Source organism: Pimephales promelas, chromosome 11 (genome assembly GCF_988280905.1).
Source record: "Pimephales promelas chromosome 11, fPimPro1.hap1.1, whole genome shotgun sequence".
Classification (NCBI taxonomy): Eukaryota; Metazoa; Chordata; class Actinopteri; order Cypriniformes; family Leuciscidae; genus Pimephales; species Pimephales promelas.
Window position 1 is genome coordinate 25,577,590 of NC_142779.1, and position 6,000 is coordinate 25,583,589.

The following is a 6,000-nucleotide window of genomic DNA, read 5'->3' on the forward strand; positions in this document are numbered from 1 at the left end:
AAGGGGGTTAAATGTCACGCATAAGGTCAGCATTGATGAGATAAAGGCTAAGGTCAATACAACCAGGATTTTTGGAACTGGGTCGACTGGCTAAATCGCAAATCCCAACACCGCACACACATATATTATACATGTATTTAGCCCTCTATTAAGATCTAATCAGCATAATGGCTACATGTATAAAGCCCAAATCCACAGACTGTATGTCCAGCACATTTACTATTATTTTGATAATGAGAACACCTCTGTGCTGCCCAATAAGCGATTATCAAACATATCCATGCATCCAGCATTAGACATCGGTAGATTATAGTCCTCTAATCTTTTTGAAAATATTTCAAAAGGGACGCACTGTGGCTGGATAATTACATTTATCTTTAATGTTCTCATCTTGCAGAAACCCAGTGCTTGGAGGAGGTTGAAACAACATAACAAACCTTTATCCTCCTCTGGTTTAGCCACTTGTTTGAGAAGAGCATATCAAACGGAACATTAACTGAGCCGTATTTACTATTCATTAAAAGACTCCCTGTATCTCTAGCTGTGATGGTGTTGAATGTGGGAAGAATTCAGCCAGACAAACCAGCTCGACCATGATCAGACACACATGGCATGCTGGGACTGAATCTCAAACATCTGCTTTCCAATTTATGCTAATATTAGAGTTCCATGTCTCGTACTCACAGTACACCACACACTGGAATGAAAATCTGATAAAGTGCCATATTTAAAGGTATGTTTGGACGTTAATTGGACCGACAAACGAACAAACAGCAATAAATGTGTGTAGCCAATCAGCATTAGGGGGTGTGTGACAGCGGAGCAGAGAGAACGAGCAAGAGGGAGATTTAAAGAAAGATTGCAGAGATGAGACAAAATACAAATGAGAAAATCTCAGGCAAGAGTTTTAAGATCAACTCTCATTTGATAGTATTTTCGCATAAGCAGCAGTGTTGCGCTTCTGCTATGATAAACAGACATCCACTATTGGACGTAACGGAGGCCAGTTAGTTAGAGTCGAGCTGACAGCAGTTAGGGAACTTGGTGTTTAGTGTCATAAAAGCTCGAGACTGACTTGGAACAGGGCGGTTAGGATTGAGTTTTGGTGAGTTTTGGAGGCGGAGCAATGAAGGAAGGAGGGGATGTTTGTTTGGGTTGATTTCAACAATGTCCAACAGCGTTTTTGAACCATCGATTACCCCACCTTGAATATTCACAGATTATTAAAGTAATCTAAAAGAGTAAACTGGAGCTAGTTGTCATTTAGGAGCAGATTTACTAACCGGAGCAATAGTCTTTGCTTCACACGTCACGCCCACGGACCATTGGCTGAACGTCTGGTGCATATGGTGGACTTTTCTGGAAACACTTCAGAAGTTGCAATCTGATTGGTTGAATTTTACAGGATGTCCAGGAGACGTATGTGTTGCGTTCTTGATCAGTCCGCTTGGTTCTGTGATGCCAAACTCCCTTGTGGAAGAAGAAAGCTGTTGTGTCTACCACTGTGACAATGAGCACTTACCAGGATCAAATAAATGCTGGATTTTGTCAAGTATGATCGTGGCTCCATTGTTGCAGTAAACTTTACCAAGAAAAGCTGTACTAGATTTTCATAATAAACAATTTTTCTGAAGTACAATCATAAAAACTCAAATCGATATTTAATGTGCATGTGTATTGGCGTGTAATAATTTGTGTTCATTTAGTTAATTTTTGCTGTTTCATATTTTTTTTTCTTTACATTTTGCTGAAAAGGTATTATATACTACACTGTAAAAAAAAAAAAAATATTACAGAAACTATTTTCACTCGGAAATTTGAAATGGCAAATAATATATTGAATTAAACATAAAATTCTGAAGTAGAAACGCACTCCAATAATTTGCTTAGAACTGCGAAAAATATTTTTTTTTTACAATGTGTAATACACTTTTAATAGTTTTTTTTTCTTTAAACTGAATTTCATTAACTATTAAAGGGTTTTTAAGGTATCAAAATACCGTCAGTAAATAGCAAGTTCAACGAAGTATTTCCATAATGTATCTTACTACTGTATATAGTGTTACTTTTTTATGGCCAATAATGATGGAAATATTCAATATTTTTTTTGTAGCCAAGACTTTAAGGTTCGTGCCCGCACAGAAATTGACTTTCAAAAAATGACCTTACCTTAAGAAGACTAGTCCTGACTCCCTGACTCCACTACATCATATAAATCGCATAGAACAAAATGTCTAAAAATAGAAGCATCAGCCCTGTGGTTATAGGTATATCATTATAGCAAACTCAGGGTATTCTTAGACAAATGCTATTTTTAAAGTTGTAGCCATACATTTAAATAAAATATTTACCATTCACATAATGTACATTCAGCATCAGTGTGACTCCATATCAACCTCCTCATACTGAGCAACCTTCTGCAACTTTTGGGTTTGGAGCAGCAGATCTGATTTCGCCTCAGGTCACACTAAATCCAAGGACAGTTTTGAAATCGTTACAAAACCTGCTATTGATCATATGGAGACAGGACAGGACAGCCTTTGGCTCCAACCCTGTTTCACTGGTCGTGAGTTCCAGCCCATCATCAGTAGCTCCTCTAATGTGCACAGCATCCATTAGAGACGGTGTGCTCTGCTAATAATGCGCATCAGGGTTGATATATTCAGAAGGGGAGTTAAAGCCATTGAGTCTCTCTCCATGTGAGGAAAAACAGGCCACTGCAATGACACTTCAACCACAGACAGACGGCTGAGATGCGGTCTATTAGAGACACTTCAGATATTCAATAACAGCGATGGACATGGATGAGAGAGAGCAAAACAAGCAGGCACAAATATATATGTGAAAAGCGGACTGGGAGATGGGTTTTTAATGCTTCTGGAATTGTCGATGTGTTTTATGGATAACACACACACAAAGTAAGTGAAATGTAGTTTCTGTGGGGTGATGCATGATATTGCTCAAATAACGCTTTCCATTAGTGGATCCACAAAAACTGCAGATCACAATCAACATTTCTGCAAATGACTGCTGTATATTTCAAATACTGTAGCGTGAGTCCAGTGCTATTCATTAAAACCTAAAAAAAAGGAAAACACAAGGAACCATCATTTACTCATCCTGGGGCCGGCTGCTAAAACATAAACATAGTTATTAACTGACTAATTAAAATGTAATGAAATAAGAACGTTAAAGAGACACGTGTAACTTTGTTCATAATTAACAGAAATGTAATTATGCCTTAGTCCTTCTTCAAAATGTGCACGACAAGCCTATTATTAGTGTTTATAAGTGGTTTTCACAGAACAACTTGACCAGCCCAAAAACATTTTACTGACGACTGCTTCTCAAATCTTGGAGTACAAAGTGGGATTTGTTGTGTATAAAAAGGATGCTGGACAAGAGGTTAATGCATACAACTCACTTTACTTTTAGAAAAACTGGAACAGCCATTTCAGACCAAAACAGCTGCATACTGAACATGCATCAAGGCGTTGCTAAACGAGCAAAGATTTTCCCCTCTCTGGGGGGTTCAAATATGAAAGGTTGAAACATAGTCCTTCAGGTAATCAGGGCGTGCCCTCGTGCGCACTGGTCGTGGAGGACAAACAGCTAAAGGTGAGGCGAACAGTGGTGTGGAGGCTGAAGACAGGGGCAGCGGCGAAGGTGATGGGGGTACTAGGTGTGACAATGAGGAAGTATCTTCGGGCTGTGCGGCTGATTGAGGTAAGGAGTCCTCCTGCTCTGCTCTGGGTGGCATTATGTCCCCACTGTTCTGAGTTGAGGTTGCAGGAGGTGCTGGCACCTTCTGAACGCATGCCATCATCTAGGAGGTATGTGGCTGGTCCCAGTCGGCGGGACACTTGCTGTGGATTGGACCAAAATGATGCCATCTTGTTCTTCCTGTGCGGTCGGCCACAGTGATATCTGGTATCCTAACCCTCTTTTTCCTGTTAAACCACTGTTTCATCCGCTTCTGACGGCGAGTGACTGAGGCTTTGACTGGTGTGAGTGTGTTCTGGACTGCAGTGGGGCGGAGCCTGTCCCGTGGTAGGTGTAACTCCCTACCCAGCATGAGTGAGGCTGGGGAAACCTCTGTGGTTGAATGCTGGGTAGCCCGGTAGTGTAGCAGTGTTAGACGTATGGCTTGTTTAAAGGAACAGCCCTGAGCCTGATGTGCTCTGATGCCATTTTTTAGGGATTGATGGAAGAGCTCCACCCCGCCGTTTGCCTATGGGTGATACAGGGCTGTGCGAATGTGTCGAATCCCCCTGTTCTCCAGGTATGAGGTAAACTCCAAAGATACAAACTGTGGGCCATTGTCGGTGGTAATGGTCTGTGGAAGGCCCCAGTGGGAAAAGAGGGACTCCAGAAAGTCCACAATGACCTGGGAGGTGACAGAGCTGGTAGTGGTCAGTCCAGGCCATTTGGAGTGTAAGTCATACACTACGACCAAGAACCGCTAATAGTGGGGGGCACCGTGGATCTCGCCGCATATGTCTAATTGCAGATGCTCCCACGGCTTTGAGGGCCAGGCCAGAGGTTGCAGTGGTGGTGGGGTTCGGGGGCCAGTTTTTCCACTCACATGGCATGCTGGGCATTCTTTAACAAGGGCCTCAATGTCTTTGTCTATGCCTGGCCACCACACCAGGTCGCGGCATCTCTGTTTAAGCTTTACTATGCCCAGGTGGCCCTCGTGTACCATGGCCAGCACGCGGGCGCAAAGAGCCCTTGGAATCACAGTCCAAAGCCCACGTGCCACACATGTCTCATTCCAACAAGAGAGCTCCTGCTTGACCCTGGAAAAGGCCAACAGCTCCTCTGGTAGTTCCCTTGGCGATCCCTGACGAATGTAGGTGCAGAGCTGGAAGATGACTGGATCCTGTTCTGAGGCTGCCTTAAGATCCTCTAGAGTGACCGTGGACTCGAGCAGAGTGTGTAGCATATGAATAATCTCACGTTTGATGTGGTTGACACTTGTGGGCGGGGCCTGGGCAGGAACTGACCGAGAGAGAAGGTCTGCAACAAAATTATCCCAGCCCAGGTAAAACTGAAGAGTGTAGTTGTATTGGTGGAGGCGGTCACCAATGATGCAGTCTCAGTGATCTCAGTCTTTGTGACCGTGCCTGTAGAGGTGAGCAGAGCTGTCAAAGCCTAGTGGTCTGTTCTCAGTGTAAACTGGCGGCAATAAAGGTAGAGGTGCCATCTCTCGCAAGCCCACATGCAAGCGAGTGCCTCCCGCTCCCCAACTGAGTATCATTGTTCGGTTTGGTTCAGAGCTTGGGAGGCGAATGCCACAGGCCTCTCCACGCCATTCTGTACTTGTGATAGAACGGCACCTATCGCCATGGCCGAGGCGTCACATGTAACCAGGGTGTGACTAGATATGTCAAAATGCGCCAACACTGGAGGTGAGGTAAGTTGAGCTTTAAGAGTTTGCACTGACTTGGTGCATTCTAGTGACCAGACCCACGGCTCATCTCTCCGAAGCAGCTGGCGCAGTGGGGCTGTTATGGCTGCATACTGGGGCATAAACTTCATGTAGTAGCCCGTCATTCCCAGAAATGAAGCGAGCTGGGAAGCCGAGGTCTGTTCGGGAATGCCCCCAGTGGAAAGTCGGAAGCCTACATATTCAATGGCCGGCACCACAAAAACACATTTGCTGCCATTGAGGGTTAAACTGTGCCTGGCTAGGGCATTGAACACACTTTGCAGAAGACTGTCATGGATAGTAGTAGTAGCACCATGTACCACCACATCATCAAGGTAAATAACCACACCAGGTATACCTGCCAGCACTGAGGTCATGACCTTTTGAAAGCAGGAAAGGCCGGAGTTAAGGCCAAACGACATCCTCGTATAGCGGAAAACACTAAGGTGTGTAACGAAGGCCGTGAGGTTTCTGCTTTCAGAGTGAAGGGGAACCTGGAGATAGCCCTCTCTGAGATCCAGTTTTGAAAAGACAGTGGAGCCATGAAATTGTGCCGTGAGCTCCTCAGA